This window comes from Aotus nancymaae, unplaced genomic scaffold (assembly GCF_030222135.1).
Source record: "Aotus nancymaae isolate 86718 unplaced genomic scaffold, 86718_ANA_hifiasm-v0.15.2.pri h1tg000089l, whole genome shotgun sequence".
NCBI lineage: Eukaryota > Metazoa > Chordata > Mammalia > Primates > Aotidae > Aotus > Aotus nancymaae.
In genome coordinates this window covers 23450726-23472563 of record NW_026988504.1, presented here as the reverse complement: position 1 = coordinate 23472563, position 21838 = coordinate 23450726, and the positions used below count along the sequence as shown (strand labels likewise).

Below are 21838 nucleotides of genomic sequence, written 5' to 3'. Positions count from 1 at the left end.
CCACCATGTCCAGCTAATTTTTTTGTACTTTTGGTATAGATGAGGTTTCTCCATGTTGACCAGGCTGGTCTTGAACTCCTGACCTCATGTGATCCACTCTCCTTGGCCTCCCAAAGTGTTGGAATTACAGGCGTGAGCCACTGTACCCAGCCAGTTCCTCCCCATCCCCCTCTCCCTCTCCTCCCCCGTCCTCTTCCCCCTCCCCTTCCCCCTCTGCCTCCTTTTGAGACGGAGTTTTGCTCTTGTTTTGCTGCCCAGGCTGGAGTGCAATGGTGTGATCTTGGCTCACTGCAACCTCTGCCTCCCAGGTTCAAGCAATTCTCCTGACTCAGCCTCCCAAGTAGCTGGGATTACAGGCACCTGCTACCATGCCCAGCTAATTTTTTTTTTTTTTTTGTATTTTTAGTAGAGATGGGTTTCACCATGTTGGTCAGGCTGGTCTCTAACTCCTGACCTCAGGTGATCCACCCTCCTCAGCCTCCCAGAGTGTTGGGATTACAGGCGTGAGCCACCGTGCCCAGCCATTCCTTCTTTTTAAAAAGAAAAAATTTCTCCCCATCATTGCAAAAGTAATAGATCTTATAGATCTCTATGTGGAAGAAATCTATATTTAGAGAATGAAGAAATCTAAACTCGCAACTTATTTAATGAAAAATTCAAAAAAAAGAAAATGAAGAGACTGGCTCTGCACAGTGGCTCATGCCTGTAGTCCTAGCACTTTGGGAGGCTGAGGCGGGTGGATTCCTTGAGCTCAAGAGTTCAAGACCAGCCTGGGCAACATATCGAAACCCTATCTCTACAAAAAATACAAAAATTAGCCATACATGGTGGCACATGCCTGTAGTTCCTGCTACTTGGGAGGCTGAGGCAGGAGCATCTCTTGAACCTGGGAGGTCAAGGATGCTGTGAGCTGAGATTGTGCCACTGCACTCTAGCCTGGGGGACAAAGTGAGATTCTGTCTCAAAAAAAAAGAAAAGAAAAGACACTTTATAATCTCAACTTTAGAGCTAACCGTTGTGAATAGGTTTATTTATTTATTTTTAAAAAATATATAAAGGCAGGCCGGGCGTGGTGGCTCACACCTGTAATCCCAGCACTTTGGGAGGCCGAGGCGGGCAGATCACCTGAGGTCAGGAGTTCAAGACCAGCCTGGCCATCATGGTGAAAACCCATCTTTATAAAAAAAAAAAAATATATATATATATATATATATATAGGCAGGGTTTCTCCATGTTGGTCAGGCTGTTCTTGAACTCCTGACCTCAGGTGATCCGCCCGCCTCGGCCTCCCAAAGTGCTGGGATTACAGGCGTGAGACACCTCACCTGGTGTTAACAGGTTTTTATGTATTCTTCTGGATATTTTTTTCTCTGTATGTACAAAAGAGGTATGTCTATAGAACCTACATGGGATTATATGCAGCAAATAGTTTTGCTTTTCTTATTTATATCTTGGACATTATTCCATGCATTCCATTATTCCATGATACCACTGCCATCTTTGCCCTCATGAGGAGGGGCTTCAGAAGGGAAGGCTGCTATCTGGATTTTTCTCATTCTTTTTGATGACCACATGAGATTCCATTGTATGAATGTACCATCATTAATTAAATCTCATGTCTGCACACAGCCTTGGTCCTCCTTGCATATGTATTTTTTGGTACACTTGGGGAAGATTTCCTATAAGATATATTCTTAGAGGTGCAATTGTTGTGTCAAAGGGTATATGTATTTTTTTTGAGACAGAGTTTCTCTTTTGTTGCCCAGTCTGGAGTATAATGATGCAATCTCAGCTCACCACAACCTCCGCCTCCCAGGTTCAAACCATTCCCCTGCCTCAGCCTCCCAAGTTGCTGGGATTACAGGCATGCGCCACCACGCTCGGCTAATTTTTTGTATTTTTAATAGAGACAGGGTTTCTCCATGCTGGTCAGGCTGGTCTCGGACTCCTGACCTCCGATGATCCGCCCACCTTGGCCTCCCAAAGTGCTGGGATTACAGGCGTGAGCAACCGTGCCCGGCCGGGCATATGTATTTAAAGTTGTCATAGATACTGCCAAAGTTTATGTGTTTGTGCAGAGGTTTGGGTGGGAGGGAAATTTAATCCAGCTTCCTCTTCCTCCATCCCCAGATTTCCAGGCTCCTTCAAGTTGAGGTGTGTGTATATGGTAGGAGAGACATTGCAGTGCTGTTGCTTTTCTTCTTCTTCTTGATTGATTGATTGATTGAGACAGAGTCTTGCTCTCTCTCCCAGGCTGGAGTGCAGTGGCATGATCTCGGTTTACTGTAACCTCTGCCTCCCGGGTTACAGTGATTCTCCTGCCTCAGCCTCCTGAGTCGCTGGGTCTACAGGCGCACGCCACCACACCCAGCTAATTTTTGCATTTTTTAGTAGAGATGGGGTTTCACCATGTTGGCCATGCTGGTCTCGAATTCCTGACCTTGTGATCTGCCCACCTCGGCCTCTCGAAGTGCTGGGATTACAGGTGTGAGCCACTGCATCTGGCCATTTTTTTTTTCACCAGAACTGCCAGTAAAGTTGCCCTTGTTTTTTGGGTGGCAAGGAATAAAATCACCAACAACTCAGCAGAGGATTTGCAGAGACAGTGAGTGAGCTTGGGCTCACTTTCTGGGGCTAAGGATTGAGCGCCACCTGGGACTGCCTGGCTGGTGGCGGAGGTAGGCAGATGGTGAGGACTCCCTAGCACCCAGCTTGTCACAGACGTCAGGCAGAGTGGGCGAAACAAGTCCTGAAATAGATTCCCGGGACTTGGCTTAGGGAAGAAGTAAGGCTGCGACCAAGAGTGTATGTTCTGAAGGGAACACAGAGGAGGAAACTGTAGCCCAAAAGAATTGGGCAGCAGCAGAGCCCTGGACCTCCCCCAGACAGACACCCCACCACCGTGTAGGGACTACCACCAAATGCTATAGCTCAAGGACTCTTGGAAAAGGAAGCAGAAGCCTGAAGTAGCAGATATCTTGGTCACTCTGGAGTGTTTAGGGCTTGGCTTCTGCTTGGGCCACTCAGGCTCCTGGGATAATCCTGGGTCTATGCCCCACCTTAGTGGAGTGGGGTGGAGGGGAGGTGGGGAGGCTGGAGGGCTCATCTCTTTAGCATTCCCCACTTCCTCCTATTAAATTTGTTAAATCTCATGAGAAATGCCTTGGAGGAAGGTGGGGGGACAGCTGGGTTTCAAAAGCTTGTTGTTGAATGTGGTTCTGTGCTTTTGATTGTGTTTGTTTTTATAAGATTACCATGCTTTCCATTCCAGATGCCTCTCTTATCCTTAAGGGGAGAGAAGACAGAATTGCTTACTCACTCTCTGGAACTCTCCCAGCCTGACGGGGTAGGAACAGAGGCACCAGTCTGACTATGCAGCACCCCAAACAGTAGCCCACAAGGCAACATACGGGTTAAGACTTGGCTCTGCCACCAACTTCTGCGACCTTGACCAAGTCATTCCTAGTCTCCTGGCCACAGTTTACTCATCTGTAAAGTGAGGGGACTAAGTAGGCAATATCAGATCTTTCCTAGTTCACTTTCTATGGTTCTCAGTACAAGGTGGGCATGGGAAGCTCTTTCAAAGTCTTTCTCTCTTCATCTCTTTTTTTTTTTCCCGAGACAGAGTTTTGCTCTGTCATCCAGGCTGGAGCAAAGTAAAGCAATCCTGACTCACTGCAGCCTTGACCTCCCAGTTTCAAGAGATTCTCCCATCTCAGCCTCCCAAGTAGCTGGAACTACCAGCATGTGCCACCATACCCAGCTAATTATTATTTTTTTATTTTTTGAGATGGACTTTCGCTCTTGTTACCCAGGCTGGAGTGCAATGGCGCGATCTCGGCTCACCGTAACCTCTGCCTCCTGGGTTCAAGCAATTCTCCTGCCTCAGCCTCCCGAGTAACTGGGACTACAGGCGCGCACCACCATGCCCAGCTAATTTTTGTATTTTTAATAGAGACGGGGTTTCACCATGTTGACCAGGATGGTCTCGATCTCTTGACCTTGTGATCCACCTGCCTTGGCCTCCTAAAGTGCTGGGATTACAGGCGTGAGCCACCACGCCCGGCCTAATTATTTTATTTTTTTAGAGACAAGGTATCTATCAGTTAAGATTGGAGAGTTTATCTGGGAAGGCTTCCTGGAGGAGATAAGGAAAAGAACTCAACTTGGAGCCAGAATTAAGTATTCTGATTAATGAGGGACTTGGAGCATTGTGGGCTTCGGAGCACTTTCCTGGCTCCACCTACTGCTCAGGAGGAAGTTTGAGGTTTAATAGACACAGTTTTCTTCCTCCCTTCCCTGTAATTACCTGGCCTGGGACACTCCCAGACTCTGTCCACCACTCCTCTCCCCAAACTCCTCCCACTGTCATCTGAGGGTATGCTGTATCTAGATCCACATTCTCTGCCTCCTACCCCAGAGGAGTAGGTTGTAGGGCAGGTGTCAGGGAAGGGACTCCCAAGCTCTAGACCTGGGGTGTCCAATATGGCAGCCATGAGCCACACTTGGTGATTGAACATGGGCAGTGTGGCTGGTCTCAACTGAGATGTGCTGTAAGTGTAAAATACACAACAGATTCAGAGCCTTAATATGAAAAAAGATGCCGGGCGTGGTGGCTCACGCCTGTAATCCCAGCACTTTGGGAGGCTGAGGCGGGTGGATCACGAGGTCACGAGGTCAAGAGATCAAGACCATCCTGGTCAACATGGTGAAACACCGTCTCTACTAAAAATACAAAAAATTAGCTGGGCATGGTGGCTCGTGCCTGTAATCCCAGCTACTCAGGAGGCTGAGGCAGGAGAATTGCCTGAACCCAGGAGGCGGAGGCTGCAGTGAGCCGAGATCGCGCCATTGCACTCCAGCCTGGGTAACAAGAGCGAAACTCCGTCTCAAAAAAAAGAAAGATTTGCTGTTCTATTTTTGTCTGAAATCAGAAGAAAAACAGGGCCGGGTGCAGTGGTTCACATCTGTAATCTCAGTGCTTTGGGAGGCTGAAGCGGGAGGATTGCTTGAGCTCAGAGTTCAAGACCAGCCTGGGTCACTAAACAAGACCCTGTCTTGTTAAAAAAGAGAAAAATTAGCCAGACATGGTGGCACCTGTGGTCCCAGCTACTCAGGAGGCTGAGGGAAGATTGCTTGAGCCCAGGAGGTTGAGGCTGCGGTCACTGTGTTCAAATCACTGCACTCCAGCCTCAGTGACAAAGTGAGACCCTGTTTAAAAAAAAAAAAAAAAGGACGAGGAGATAAACAGATCAGAACTGCAACAGTCTGGAAGGAGGATAAACTGTAGGAACTCCTTGATAGGAATGACTGAAAAACCTGAAAAATCCACATACTTCTTTTCCTGGAAAGCTTTCAGAATAGGAGAGGACTTTGCATATCTTATATCATTTTAAGTATCATCTTATCATACTATGATTCTCAGTGATCCAAACCTGGTTACTTAGCAGGTGATTTTCCTGGCCTTGTTCAAGGTGTTTTCACCATACAAAAGCTCTTAATCTTCTACTTGTTAACCGCAACCTTCAACCCTTATCTGCCCTTGTCCTGCTTGATGATAAGCCCAGATACCTGGAATCCACAGAGAATTCCTAACATGATTTTACCCAGTAGTTTCTGATCTTTCATCAGACTGCTGAGGCAGCAGCAACAGTGTTGACAGACTGAGGTTTCATCATCCAGCCGTCCCCTGCTGCCTGACTCTGCCCACCCCCTAATCCCAGGAAGGTGCTGGAGCAGAGGGAGGGTTCGGGTCGGCTATACTGAGGAGGAACATGCCAGCTGGGGATCTGGATAATCCACAAACTGGATTATCTGTCTTTGACTTTGCGTAGACATAAGCAGGTGGCTTATATGTAGACAGGAGGTACTGGGATGAGCCATGGAAATCTGGTGTGTGTGTGTGTGTGTGTGTGTGTGTGTGTGTGTGTGTGTGTGATGGGAGCGATCCTACAATAAATTCCCCCACCTACTTATCACCCATCTAGAGATTAAGTCAACCAATCACTCTTTCTTTCAATTAACCACATATACTATGAATATTTCTGTCACCCAGGCTGGAGTGCATTGGCACAATCTTGGCTCACTACAACCTCCGCCTCCCGAGTTCAAGCGATTCTTCTGCCTTAGCCTCCCTAGCAGCTGGGATTACAGGTGCACGCCACCAGGCCTGGCTAATTTTTGTATTTTTTTTTTGAGACGGAGTTTCGCTCTTGTTACCCAGGCTGGAGTGCAATGGCGCGATCTCAGCTCACTGCAACCTCCGCCTCCTGGGTTCAGGCAATTCTCCTGCCTCAGCCTCCTGAGTAGCTGGGATTACAGGCACGCACCACCATGCCCAGCTAATTTTTTGTATTAGTAGAGACGGAGTTTCACCATGTTGACCAGGATGGTCTCGATCTCTTGACCTCGTGATCCACCTGCTTCGGCCTCCCAAAGTGCTGGGATTACAGGCGTGAGCCACCGCGCCCGGCCAATTTTTGTATTTTTAGTAGAAACAGGGTTTCTTCATGTTGGCCAGACTGGTCTCGAACTTCTGGTCTCAGGTGATCTGCCCACCTCGGCCTCCCAAAGTTCTGGGATTACAGAAGTGAGCCACCACGCTGGGCCGAAAAATTTTTAAAAACTCATTATTGGCCGGGCGCGGTGGCTCAAGCCTGTAATCCCAGCACTTTGGGAGGCCGAGGCGGGTGGATCACGAGGTCAAGAGATCGAGACCATCCTGGTCAACAAGGTGAAACCCCGTCTCTACTAAATATACAAAAATTAGCTGGGCATAGTGGCGCGTGCCTGTAATCCCAGCTACTCAGGAGGCTGAGGCAGGAGAATTGCCTGAACCCAGGAGGCGGAGGTTGCGGTGAGCCGAGATCGCGCCATTGCACTCCAGCCCGGGTAACGAGAGCGAAACTCCGTCTCAAAAAAAAAAAAAAAAAAAAAAAAAAAAAAACTCATTATTGTGTACTGAAGGCTGATTAGGGGCTGACACAGCATCCCAGGCACTGGAGCTAAGGTGCAATTTGTACTCAGAGAAGTGTCTTAGATCTGATTCCCTTGATGTGGAGACTGAGATGGGGATTTAGGGGGGCACGTGATTTATAGCAGAGCAAACTCTTAGGAGAAAGGAGGAAGGGAAGCAGGATGGGGCAGGGAGTGGGGAAGCAAGAATGTGCTTCACAGCTGAGTCTAGTTTTGGCTTGATCCTGTGGGAAGCTCTGGGTGGACAACTGCATGACAGAAAGGATCCCACCTGAAGCAGGGAGGCTGTTCTTTTATGCCCCTGTCAGTCAGTTAATTGGCTGCCCTCTAGGCCAAGGGCAAGTCCAGAGATGGCGAGCCATCGGCAGCCAAAACTCACAGTCAGTACCGGGAATCTGGGTGGAGCATCAAGGCATCCACTCAGGGTGTGGCCTGAGATGAGAAGAGCGAGCTGACCCGGGCAAGCACGGCCCTGATTGTTGTCCACGTTTGGCAACCCAGTCCTCCTCTACTCTCACTCTCGGCCTGGCCTCAACTCTTATCTGCCCTTGTCTCGCCTTGTTTCTCCCTCTGTTTCTTTTTCTTTCTTTCTTTTTTTTTTTTTTTATTACATTTTAGGTTATGGTGTACACGTGAAGAACATGCAAGATTGTTGCATAGGTACACACATGGCAGTGTGATTTGCTGCCCCTCTATTTCTTTTTCTTTTCTTTCTTTCTTTTTTTTTTTTTTGAGACAGCGTCTCACTCTGTCACCCAGACTGGAGTGCAGTAGCATGATCATGGCTCACTGCAGCCTCGAACTCTTGGGCTCAAGCGATCCTCCCACCTCAGCTGGGATCACAGAAGCATACCACCATGCCCGACCATGTTTTGTAGAGACGGGGTCTCACTAGTTGCTCAGGATTCCTACCTCTGATCCTGCCTTGTCTGTCTTGAGAAGGTTTATCAGGTTGAAACCTTGAGTTTCTTCAAGAGTTTCCAGGAGGCTGGGGCTACTGAGTCATTCCTGTTGACCTCTTTCCTTGCCTATGGGTGATCTGAGCCCCACTGCTCCCCTAGGCAGAAAGCTTTGGTATCTTTGGGGACATGCAACCTAACCCCATCTCTTGCTCTTTCCCCTTTACTGGGTATACCCATCCCACTTCCTGTGGTGGAGAAGGACAGTTCAAGAGAAATTCATTCTTAAGCTTGATTCCTACTTAAACATCACAGGATACATTCCCTGGAAGAGGAAGGGTACATACAGACTGGCTTCCTCAGAAATATCAGGACAGAAAGACGCCTCCTTTCCCTACCCATTCCCTAATTCAAACAGGGACTGGGAGAGAGGAAGAGATTATTGTTTCAGGCGGTGGGGGGCGTGGATGGACTGAAACTTCCTTTTCTTCTGGCACAGCCCTATTTGTAGAAGTGCCAAAGTCCTGAGGGGAAAAGCAAGAGAGGGAGAAAAAGAACATTATTTGAGAGCATTTGGCTGCAATTTTACAGTCAAGATCAAACAGAGAAGGGCCAGCATCATGCCCTCCCCATCCTTCTGTCCCTAGCATGTGGATGTCCTGTGGTATGTCTCATAAACGCACGTGCATGCAAACACACACGCACACACACAGACACACACCCTCGCACTGTTGAAACCAGAGCTGCTGGCTCCAGGGAGGGGAGTGAAGAAGGAGCTGTGGACAGGTGTGGGTGGCCACATACCTGTCCTTCTGGGAGGTGACACTTCCATTACACCTCCACAGGTTTCATGTTAACCTCACCCTAGCTTTGGCCCAATGTTATAAGGAGGGGCAGAAAGATGGCAGAGTTAAGCTGGCCCAAAGCCAACAGGCAAAGAGTTCTCTACAGGCCCTTGAAGTGCCAACAAATCAGTCCCCCCAAGGAACAAATCTGGAGAAAACTCAGCTTAAAGCACAGCGGTAGTGTACTGGATCCAGCAACACATGTACTAAAATTGAAATGATATAGAGAGGATTAGCAGGGCCCTTGCTTAAGGATGATAACACAAATTGATGAAGCCTTCCATATTTTTCAGTTTGTCAAGATTTTATTCTTTCGAATAAAACCAACATGTCTATAACTTAACAAAAAAAACAGAGATTGGGCCTAGATTACTGGGTGAACTTCAGTGATGGCTGAGAGAAGTGCCCTAGAGACTTCTCGAGGGTTGGGGGAAGCCCTGTCTTCCCTGAGGGATTGTCGGAGGGGAGGGTGCAGGCCCAGGATAAAGGTCAGGTTCTGGATTGCAGAAAGTGACCCTGGCAGCCCAAAACCTTTGGCATTGCTGAATCAGGAGAAGGGATTACCTGGCTGGCCTCATGTCACCCCCAGTAGGCTGGGGCTGGGCTGTAATTGGCTGTAATTTGTTGATGAATGCAATTTGCAGCTGCCTGCTCTCCCTGTGACAGGCCTCAATTAGAGCCGCCAGAGGGATCGAGGGTGGGAGGGGAGCTGGGACATTGTTTCCAACTCCTTCTCCCTGTCGGCTCTCAGCACTCTGCTGCATCCCAAAACAAGAAGAGGTTCTTGAGGCCAGTTAGTTGTCCCCCCACTTACAGACAGTGATATAATTTTAGAACACGTGGAGAGTGAGAAAGGTCCTCCTGCAGGGTGGTCTGGATGCTGTGGATTTAAAACTTGACCACATTTTGTGTTTAGTATTTACTTATTTGTTTTAGAGCTTCTGAAAATTCTATAGGAAAGAAGACTTTTGAGCTAAAAATCTTAATTTCTATCTTATAGTCCCTTCACCCTCTTACCAGATAAAGGAAAAAAAAATCAGAATGATGGAAAAGAGAGAGAGAGAAATAAAGCAACGGAGAAACCCTGTCTCTACTAAAAATACAAAATTAGCCAGGCGTGGTGGCGCATGCCTGTAATCACAGCTACTTGGTAGGCTGAGGCAGGAGAATTGCTTGAACCCGGTAGGCAGAGGTTGTGGTGAGCCAAGATCACGCCATTGCATTCCAGCCTGGCAACAAGAGTGAAACTCCGTCTCAAAAAAAAAAAAAAAAAAAGACCCCCCTTTTATGAAGCCTGCCTTGGTTTCTCTAGAAAGAGTTGTATTCTCTCTCCTAATTTTTTTTTTTCCTTTTTCTCCTAATTATTCTTTTAGAGTACTTATCAGGTAGAGTTATTTTTCTTTCTTTTTTTTTTCTTTTCTCTTGAAACTCCTTTTTTTTTTTTTTTAAGATGGGGTTTGGTTTCACCATGATGGCCAGGCTGATCTTGAACTCCTGACCTCAGGTGATCCACCCACCTCGGCCTCCCAAAGTGCTAGGATTAGAGGCGTGAGCCACGGCGCCCGGCCAAACTCCTTATAAAACCAAATAGTTATTTTTAATCTTGGGTCTTTCCATTTAGACTGGAAGTTTCTTGGTTCCAAGTCCCATTTGTTTTTGTATCCCTCAGCACCTAGTGCAGTGTCTGGCATTCAGTAGGCACTCAAAGATGTTTTTAGATAGATGGATGGACGGACAGGTGAACAGATGGATGGACTTGGAGGATGGGTGGATGAAGAGATGATGGATAGATGAATGGATGGACTGGAGAATGGATAGATGGAATGGATGAGTGGAGAAAATGAGGGATGAAGAGAAGCCTTGGTGCCTTGCTGAAGACAGTAGAATGAAACGATTTGGAAGTTTCTAGGCAAGTTCTTCTTGGATCAGTTCCCCCCTACTATGACCATTTTCCCTGAATTCGATTTTTGGAACATCTAATGCACCTATGTTCAGACGCAAGGACCAAAAACAATTTCCCAAGCCAATTAGAGGTCATTTCAATGTGTCATTTTTGGATTACCTGTGCCATTGCTTTCCTCTACAGAACGCTATGGTTTAGCTACACAAATACAGTATTTGATAAAAATGCCTCAAATAGGCAGCTGATGGCAATGACGAAGTCTGTCTGAAAATAAAACAGCTTGAAACTATCTGACAGTGGAGAGTGTAGGAGGCAGGGAGAGAGAGTAAACCATTGGTGCACATAGTGAGCAAGATAATCAGGACTTGAGGACTGGAAAGGACGGAATCATGATAGCAGGATTGAAGACACACATTAGAAGGACTTCCCAATTATGTTTGGTAGCAAAACATTAGACTAAATGATTATTCGTGATTTTTTTTTTAAAGATGGGGTTTCACCATGTTGGTCAGGCTGGTCTTGAACTCCCGACCTCAGATGATCTGCCCGCCTTGGCCTCCAAAGTGCTTGGATTACAGGCGTGAGCCACCGCGCCCGGCCTAGATTATTCATGATTTTATTAAATTTTATTTTTGGCCAGGCGCAGTGGCTCACGCCTGTAATCCCAGCACTTTGGGAGGGCGAGGTGGGCGGATCACCTAAGGTCGGGAATTTGAGTCCAGCCTGACCAACATGGAAAAACCCCGTCTCTACTAAAAATACAAAATAAGCTGGGTGTGGTGGCATATGCCTGTGATATCAGCTACTTGTGAGGCTCAGGCAGGAGAATCGTTTGAACCTGGGAGGTGGAGGTTACGGTAAGCTGAGATGGAGCCATTGCACTCCAACCTGAACAAGAAGAGTGAAACTCCGTCTCAAAAAAAAATTTTTTTTTTTTTTTTTTTTTTTGAAACTGACAGCTTCAAATAAAAAAAAAATTTTTTTTGAGACAGAGTCTCACTACGTTGCCTATGCTGGAGTCCAGGGCTGTGATTATAGCAGCCTTGATCGCCTAGGCTCAAGTGATCCTCTCACCTCAGCCTCCTGAGTAGCTGGGACTACAGGCACACGCCACCATGCCCAGCTATTTAAAAGAATTTTTTAGTAGACATGAGTTCTTGCTATATTGCTCAGGCTGGTCTTGAGCTCCTGAGCTCAAGTGATCCTACTGCCTTGGTCTCCTAAGGTGCTGGTATTACAGGCATGAGCCAATGCACCCAGCCTATTCATGAATCTTTTTTTTTTTTTTTAAAGATGGGATTTCACCATAATGGCCAGGCTGGTCTTGAACTCCTGACCTCAGGAGGTGATCCACCCACCTCGGCCTCCCAAAGTGCTAAGATTACAGGTGTGAGCCACTGTGCCTGGCCTATTTATGATTCTTGACCTACTACTCACTCAACTAACATTTATTGAGCAACCATTCTGACCCATACATCGGGCTAAGTACTTTCACTTATATTATCTCAGCCCATCATGCCTAGGGACAGGAAGATGGAGTTCACACACTCTTGATGTGCACATTTTTCTTGGGCGATCTCCTCCACACCCATGCTTTTAACCACAGTAGCTACTTTGATTGTCAAGTGTTCCATCTCTGGTCCAAATCTCCTCTAGTCCCACAGCTTACTCTACCCCGCTGCTGACTCTCTCCCCCTAGATGTCTGCAGGTGCCTCCAACTCAAGAAACTCCACACAGGTTTCATCTGTTTCCCCACCAAACCTTCTCCTCTGCCCAGATTTCCCATCTCTACTCATGGCACAAGGCAAGGGGATTGCTTGAGCCCAGTAGTTTGAGACCAGCCCTGACAATATAGCGAGACCCTATCTCTACAAAAAAATTAAAAAATAAGCTGGGTGTGGTGGCGCACTCCTGTAGTCCTAGGAGCTTGGGAAGTCCTCTAGTCTCTGAATCCTTGAGACTGGGAGGTCGGGTCTCCAGTGACCATGGTCACGCCACTGCAGCCTGGGCGACAGAGCAAGACCATGTCTCAAAAAAAAAAAAGTTCCAAAAAAAACCTAACAGAGTCAACAATCAGAGTATGAATTCATTCTAGATTAATTTGGGGGTCTCTCACTTGACCCACTCAATACCCAAGCCAGAACATGGGCATCAGCTCCTTCTCCCTGCCTAGGCCCCCCATGCGGGTCACCATGTCTAGTAATTCTACTTCCTAAATGCCTCTGTTTTCCTTTTCCTTCCCTTGGGAGCTGCCCTAAATTCAGGTTCTTGCCATTCTCACTGGGCTACTTCCCTAGCTTGCCTGTGCTCCTCTTCTCCCCCATCCCGTGTTCTGGGAATCCATTCTTCACTTGGTTGCCAGACTCATCTTTCCAAAATGCAAATCTGATCAGTCACACACCCTCCAAGCCTTTTGATGATTCTCTAGCTGTTTTTAAAATAACATCCAAAATCCTTAGCTTCTGCGACAAGAGCCTTCATACTCTAACCACTCCTCCTCTTAACCCCTCACTGTGCTGCACCAGATCCCAGTACTTGCTGGCCTATGCTCTTTCATTCCCATGCCTTTGCACAAGCTATTCCTGCTGCCTAGGAATGCCTTTCTTCCCATTTATACCAATATAATTTCTCCTCGTTCTTCACCATTCAGTGTGTTGGGTGTCACCTCCTCCAGGCAGACTCTCTGACTGCTCCTTGCTCCTGATTCTGAGTGAGCTCCCCATCCTGTGGCCTCTTACTGTGTCCAGTGCTTTTCTCTTCTTTAGTGCTGATTACACATACTACAGTTACCTGTTTCCTCATCTGTCTCTCCCACTCAAATGTGAGATACTCCAGGACAGGTAGGCTGTCTCTAACGCCTGCATTCTTGGTGTTGCCTGTGTTGCCTGGCACGTAGTGTGCCCCATAAATGTTTGTTGAGTGAATGTATGACTGGTAGTTCTCTATCATCTATGGGCCTTTGATCTCATTTTCTCTCATGGGGAAGCCAATTCAGTACAATTTAAGATAGGACTCAGGATGTGATGTGGAAATCAGTACATTTTCTCTCTCCTTCCCCCATCTCTCTCAGAATTCGCCGGTGGCCACACCCTTGGCACAGACATAGGCAGCTCAGTCTGCAGAACGTCAGCTGGCAGCGAGCAGCCCTTCCCTTCCTCCCTGGCTCTGTCTTCGCGCTCAGCACAAATCGTTTTTCCTTTTTGGGTGTTCAGAGCTCTGATAGCAGAGGGCTGGGTGGGAGTGTGGCAGAGCAGGCTGTCTGCAGGGAGGCAGAAAAGCAGAGTGCGGGAGAGCCAAGATGGGTGTGGAAGCATTGCTCTGTGGCCCTTTAGAGGGAGAAAGAAAATTTAGCTCTTTGGGGCTGCTTGGGGCAGAGCAGCTGGGATGTACTTGACCCCTTTTGCACTTTGGGGGCTGGGATCACCCTATCGATATTTAGCTTCCTCTTGAGCATTGGCAAGCCTTCTGAGAGGGATAGGGAATGACAGAGGAAGCGATTATGGATTTTCAAAACTGGCCCACTACATTCCCTTGATACCAAGCCACTGGGCAGAGTCTTGTGGGTCAGGCTATTGCTGTTTCCTTGTTTTGGAGAACATAGGAAAAGAGAATTTGCCACGTACCTCATTCATTCATTCATTCATTCAGTATCTGGGTGATGGCAGACACTGGAGACATAGATGAATAAGGCCCAGTGCTCCTCCTGGGGCTCACAGTGTAAGGGGTATGGGCTTATAAGGATACAAGTTACAAGTGGGCTGGGATGGTTGTGAGAGGAAGGGCTTGGCAGGCTTAGAGGAGAAGAGGACACTCCGTCCATGGAAAGGCACCAGCTACGAAGGGGATGATGGGCCTCTGGGAGTGATTTCTGTACAGCCTTGTACTCCAACATCAGCCTCCAACATCAGTTCCTCAGAGGAGACTCTGTTTAACTCTTTTTTTTTTTTTTTGAGACAGAGTCTTGCTCTGTCTCCTGGGCTGAAGTGCAATGGTGCAATCTCGGCTCACTGCAACCTCCTTTTCCCAGTTTCAAGTGATTCTCCTGCCTCAGCCTCCCAAGTAGCTGGGATTACAGGTGCCTGCCACCGAGCTCAGCTAATTTTTGTATTTTTTTTAGTAGAGATGAGGTTTCATCATGTCGGCCAGGCTGGTCTTGAACTCTTGACCTCAGGTGATCCGCCTGCCTCGGCCTCCCAAAGTGCTGGGATTACAGGCATAAGCCACCATGCCTGGCCTCTGTTTAACTCTTTGTGAAGACAGCAGCAGCAGCCATGGTAGAGAGTATGGAATTTGGAGAAGATAATGTGATTTCAGATCCTGGCTTACCACTTCATTCATTCATTCTTTCATTCATTCATTCAGTAAATGCCTGGATCCACTGTGAACAACTGACATCAGTTCTCTGAGCCTGTTTTGTCATCTGTATAACTGGGATAGTGGTGACACTCACCTCACCATTCTGTTGGGAGGATTACATGAGCTGATATATGTGACAATGCTTTGTAAACTGGAAAGTGCTGTGCAAATACCAGCTGCTAATTACCCTTCCATTTATCCAATGATTCAGTCAACAAGTAACTATCAAGTGCCCTCTTCTAAGAGCCTGACAAAACCCTTTTCGAGACAGGAGCCTGTTTCATGCATGTGAGTGTGTGTATGTGTGTGTGTGGGGGGGGTTGCTGTGTGTGACCGTAGCACGCCTTCCTTAAGCGGCAACCATCTGCTCTGTCTGAAGGGAAGTCCTAGCTTCCCCAGCCCCCAGCCCTCGTCCCCAGTGCAGGCGGGCAGGGACACGTTCTGCAGTCTCCCTGCTGAGGGATGCTGCTGCACAGAGGAGGCTGGCAGGGCCTGTGAATCACCAGCTTGAGTCACCACTCTGCCTAAGGGGCTTCTCTTCCCTACCAGATGACGGACCCAAAATAAAAATACGGCTGAAGAGTGAGTTAGCATTCCAGGCTGCCTCTGAAAGGTGTCTGAGCCACCAGGAAGGGAGCTGAATGCACTATTTTGTACTTCTCCCAGCCCCCAACACTCACATTAGGAGCTTGGGTAACCTCAGAGCTGGGGGGCAGCAGAGAGAGGGACACCTGGCTTGGTGGTGAGGGTGGGAGACTGAAGGTGGCTTTCCTCGAAGTCACTATCTCAGCAGGTCCTGTCCAGCCACATTACCAGCTCCAACTTGTGCACAGTGCTTTGTAACTTACAAAGTACTTTCATACACTTTCTCTTATTTGATGCTCATGAAAACTGGGAGGCAGAATAACCTGGGGGTCCAGTGCATGGCTTCTGGAGCCAAACCTGCCTGCTTTTGAATCTGTTTTTGTTGCCTACTGGCTGTGGGAGTCTGAGCAAATCCCTTAGCTTCTTTTTAAAAAATTCATCAACAGGCTGGGAGCGGTGGCTCACACCTGTAATCCCAGCACTTTGGGGGCTGAGGTGGGTGGATTGCGAGGTCAAGGGTTCAAGACCAGCCTGGCCAACATGGTGAAACCCAGTCTTTACTAAAAATACAAAAGATTAGCCGGGCATGGTGGTGCACACCTGTAATCCCAGCTACTCTGGACACTGAGGCAGGAGAATCACTTGAACCCAGGAGGCAGAGGTTGTGGTGACCAGAGATCACATCATTGCACTCCAGCCTGGGCAACAGAACAAGACTCCATCTAAAAAAAAAATGCATTAGTAATTTTTGTAGAGATGGGGTCTCACTACATTGCCCAGGCTGGTCTTAAACTTTTGGCCTCAAGCCATCCTGCTGCCTCAGCCTCCCAAAATGCGGGGATTACAGGTGTGACCCACCACGCCCAGCTCCCTTAGCCTCTTTATGCCTCAGTTTTTTCTTCTTCTTTTTTTTTTTTGAGACAGAGTCTCACTCTGTTACCCAGGCTACAGTGCAGTGGTGCGATCTCGGCTCACTGCAACCTCCACCTCCTGGATTCAAGCAATTCTCCTGCCTCAGCTTCCCTAGTAGCTGGGATTACAGGCACCCACCGCCGCACCTGGCTAATTTTTGTGTTTTTAGTAGAGATGGGGTTTCACCATCTTGGCCAGGCTGTTCCTGACTTCAGATGACTCAGTGCCTCGGCCTCCCAAAGTGCTGGGGTTACAGGCATGAGCCACCTCGTCCAGCCCAATTTTCTCATTTTCAAAATGGAGGTACTGGCTGAGCACGGTGGCGCATGCCTGTAATCCCAACAATTTGGGAGGCCAAGGCAGCTGGATCACCTGAAGTTAGGAGTTCAAGACCAGCCTGGCCAACATGGTGAAACCTTGTCTCTACTAAAAATACAAAAAATTAGCTGGGCGTGGTGATGTGTGCCTGTAATCCCAGCTACTCGGGGAGGCTAAGGCAGAATTGATTGAACCTGGGAGGCAGAGGTTGCAGTGAGCTGAGATCGTGCCACTATACTCCAGCCTGGGTGACAGAGTGAGACTCCATCTCAAAAAAATAAGAAGAAGGAAATAAATAAAATGGAGATACTGATAGTACAGTTTTTATAAAGTTAATAGTTTTTAAATCTGTTTATTGTCTGTCTCCCTGTATTAGAGCAAAAGCCATAGTAAAGAGGGATCTTTGTTTTTTAGGACACTGCCTGACACAGGGAGGTTCGCAATAAATATTTGTGCAATGAATGAATAAGAGGCTAGAACAATGCCAGGCACATAGTATACACTATGTATGCTAGCTATTATTATAGGAGTTTTGCCATTTGGGCAATGTAGATACTGAAGTTTAGAGAATTTAAGTGAATTGCCTGAAGTCACAAAGCTAAGACGCGGCAGATTTGGAGCTTTAAATAAAGCTGCTACTCTAAAATAAGGGCCCCTCCTCCCACACTGTGACTATCCCAGTTCCTCCTCTTCTTTCTTTAATCTCTTTCCTTACCTTCCCCAGATACTCATTAAAATTGAGCGACAGAGTTAATCCACTTCCTTGTCTGCAGTATAGAAAACTGTAGAACTGACCAGGCATGGTGGCTCATGCCTGTAATCCCAGCACTTTGGGAGGCCGAGGCAGGCAGATCACGAGGTCAAGAGATCGAGACCATCCTGGTCAACATGGTGAAACCTCGTCTCTACTAAAAATACAAAAATTAGCTGGACATGGTGGTACGTGCCTGTAGTCCCAGCTACTCGGGAGGCTGAGGCAGGAGAATTGCTTGAACCCAGGAGGCGGAGGCTGCAGTGAGCTGAGATCGCGCCATTGCACTCCAGCCTGCGTAACAAGAGCGAAACTCCGTCTCAAAAAAAAACAAAAAAACAAAAACAGATCGAGACCATACTGACCAACATGGTGAAACCCCGTCTCTATTTAAAAAAAAAAAAAAAGATTTAGTTACTGCTGCAAGTTTATTATTTAAAAAATTTATTAGCCATATTTCTAAAGTTTGTCTCAATGCAGAAATAATACTTTCTCAGCACACTGAGCACCTGAACTGTTTCTTTGGTCACTACTTGGCACATTTAGGTTACAAGTAGAAGCTCACTTTCTATTATTATTATTATTATTTATTTATTTATTTATTTTTGAGACAGAGTCTCGCTCTGTCACCAGGCTGGAGTGCAGTGGCGTGATCTCGGCTTACAGCAACCTCTACCTCCCAGGTTCAAGCAATTCTCCTGCCTCAGCCTCCCAAATAGCTGGGACTACAGGCGCATGCCACCACGCCCAGCTAATTTTTGTATTTTTAGTAAAGACTGGGTTTCACCATGTTGGCCAGGATAGTCTCAATCTCTTGACCTCGTGATCCACCTGCCTCAGCCTCCCAAAGTGCTGGGATTACAGGCGTGAGCCACCGCGCCCGGACTTCACTTTCTATTCTTTCTATTATTATTATTCTTTTATTAGTTTTTGAGATGGAGTCTTGCTTTGTCACCCAGACCAGAGTATAGTGGCACAATCTCAGCTCACTGCAACCTTCACCTTCTGGGTTCAAGAGATTCTCCTGACTCAGCCTCCACGCCTGGCTAATTTTTGTATTTTTTTTGTAGAGACAGGGTTTTGCCATGTTGGCCAGGCTGGTCTTGAACTTCTGACCTCAAGTGATCTGCCCACCTTGACCTCCCATTGTGCTGGGATTACAGGCATTGGCCACCGTGCCTGGCTGATAAGTAGAAGTTCACTTTCATCTGGGGTTAATGGAGGGTCAAAACATTTTTTGGATACCTCATTTATCTCTGACATTTTCTTCTTTATTTCCTTTATTGTGATTGGATTGAATGAAACACGTTATGGATGTGGTGTATATTGTCTCTTCCTGAAATATTGAAGAGACAAAGTTGACATTTGCTTTTGGTGCAAAACTTCACAAGATATGGAAATTCTCAAGTAGTCTTTTTTAAAAGACTCATGGACTAAATAAGTAAGGATTATAACACTCAAAGTTTATTTTGCTTAAGGTTATAAATGTTAGTTCACCAAACCGTTTGACTAAGACTAGAATTATGATATGGTAACTATTAGTTTGCCTTATATTATCATTTAAATTTTCATAAATGTTTCACAGCCTAAAAAGGCTGTCATATTTTCCCTAAGGTTTCTAGCTCAGAGTCATTCTGTGTAGGTCCTCGGACTTGCAGCATCACCAAAACATTGATGTTTGTTAGAAAGGCAAATTCTTGGGCCAGTCCAGAGACCCACTGAATGAGAACATTTGGAAGACAAGTTCTTGGAATCTGTATTTTAATCAGCTCTCCAATGATTCTGATTGTCCCTAAGTTCGAGAAGCACTGATCTAGCCAAGACACACTCAAGATAATCACATAGTTGTCCATCTATTTTTTTTTTTTTTTTTTTTTTTTGAGAGAGAGTCTCGCTCTGTTGCCAGGCTGGAATGCAGTGGCACGATCTCAGCTCACTGCAATCTCCACCTCCTGGGTTCAAGTGATTCTCCTGCCTCAGCCTCCTGAGTAGCTGGGACTACAGGCGTGTGCCACCACGCCCAGCTAATTTTTGTATTTTTAGTAGAGACGGAGTTTCACCATGTTGGCCAGGATGGTCTTGATCTCCTGACCTTGTGATCCTCCCGCCTTGGTCTCCCAAAGTCCTAGAATTACAGGTGTGAGCCAACGCTCTTGGCTTGTCTACCTATTTTTTATATCATCATTTGAAAGTTCCAAATTGTTTTTGTACATAGATCATCATTAAATATTAGAACATTTTAAATCTTGAGACAATCATTTCTATATATACAGAACACAAGGAGATTTTTCACTTTTATTTACATTGGGAATGCTTACCTACATTGAATTGAAATGGAATATTCACATATACCAATAAATAGAAATTACATGCCCTGTTTGGATTAACTACATTCTTAACAGCTGCAAAACATGGCGGCCAAATATACAGCCACACAATTACTCATTTTGTACAAGTTCTGAAATGCCACTGAAATAGATATTTTGCAGTTTAATCATTCAAAGGCCAAGGATGAGGCTGCAGCAGAATAGCAAATCTGGTCATATATTGAGATCTAAGCTGAACTTTGAGGCATTCTTAGTAGTTATCATTAGCTATTAAAGCGACATTATGGCCAGGCACAGTGGCTCACATCTGTAATCTGAGCACTTTGGGAGGCTAAGGCAGGCGGACCACTTGAGGCCAGGAGTTGGAGACCAGCCTGGCCAACACAGTGAAACCCCGTCTCTACTAAAAATACAAAAATTGGCTGGGTGTGGTGGCACACATATGTAGTCCTAGCTACTTGGGAGGCTAAGGTAGGAGGATCGCTTGAACCTGGAGACAGAGGTTGCAGTGAGCCAAGATTGGACCACTGCACTCCAGCCTGGGCAACAGAGTGAGACTCTGTCTCAAAAATAAATAAATAAATACATTGACATTTTGTTACCTAGGCTTCAGTCTTCTCTGTACGCTCCTCAATCCCAGGAAAGCAGGGAGCTGGGGTTCTACAATTCTGACACTGTCATCCATTTAGTTGTCCAAACCAGAAACCTCTGATTCAAGATGAAATCCCAACAATTCCATGTCTTAACTTTCTGCTGTATCTGCCTCTTTCCCTGATCTGAGCTGCTATTTTTTATAGCTTTCACTCTTACCACCCTATAATTTATTTCTTCACGTAGCAACAGTGACTAACTATAAATAAACCAGATCCTGGTATTCCCCCTGCTGAAACCTCTCTATTGGCTTCCGATCACTTTCAGTATGAACTTCAACCTCCTTATTCTGGCCTAGGGGTGCTCCTGGCTCCTGCCTATTTTGCCAGCCTCATTTAGAATTGCCCTGTTTGCCGGGTTCTGTAATCCCAGATCATGCCTGTAATCCCAGCACTTTGGGATGCCAAGGCAGACAGAGCGCTTGAGCCTAGGAATTCCAGACCAGCCTGGGCAACATGGTGACCATGCGTCTCTACAAAAAATACCAAAAAAAATTATGCCAGGAATGGTGGCATGCACCTGTAGTCCCAGCTACTTGGGAGGCTGTCATTACTTGAGCTCAGGAGGTCAAGGCAGCGAGCCGTGATGGCGTCACCGCACTCTAGCCTAGACAACAGAGTGGCACTTTGTTGCTTAAAAAAAACCCAAAAAATGAAAAAACTCCCTCCTTCTGAATTGAAGTCGCCTAGCTAAATAGGACTCATTTCTGTTCGCTGAATATCCTCAGTGTATTCGTGCTCTGTGACTTTGTGCATGATCTTCTGTCTACCTGAATGCTTCCCGCTGTTGTACTTTGCTGGCTCCTTTTCATCCTTCAACTCTATTAAATGTCATTTTTTAAAAAGAGGTTTATTCTTTCTTCCTTTCCTTTCCCTTCTCTTTCTTCTTTTTTTTTTTTTAAGGTGTTAAAAACTTTGTATTTTTTTTATTGCATTTTAGGTTTTGGGGTACATGTGAAGAACATGCAAGATTGTTGCATAGGTACACACATGGCAGTGTGATTTGCTGCCTTCCTCCCCATCACCTATATCTGGCATTTCTTTTTTTTTCTTTTTGAGACAGATTCTGACTCTGGTGCTCAGTCTACAGTGCAGTGGTGCCATCATGGCTCACTGCAGCCTCTACCTCCCGGGCTCAAGCAGTCCTCCCATCTCAGCCTACGGAGTAGCTGGGACCACAGGCGCATGGCACCATGCACAGATAACTTTTTATTTACGTTTTTTTTTTTGTAGAGACAGCATCTCATTATGTTGCCTAAGCTGGTCTCGACTCCTGGCCTCAAGTGATCCTCTCACCTGAGCCTCCCAAAGTGCTG

The 21838-nt window shown here is 46.6% G+C and overlaps 1 non-coding gene across 1 annotated transcript; it reads left to right on the top strand.

The window, feature by feature from the left end:
- Positions 1-8899: 8899 nt before the first annotated feature.
- Positions 8900-9009, top strand: LOC135271773 (U6 spliceosomal RNA). Its single transcript, XR_010339901.1, has one exon. It is a non-coding gene; the product is annotated as a U6 spliceosomal RNA (small nuclear RNA).
- Positions 9010-21838: the final 12829 nt, after the last annotated feature.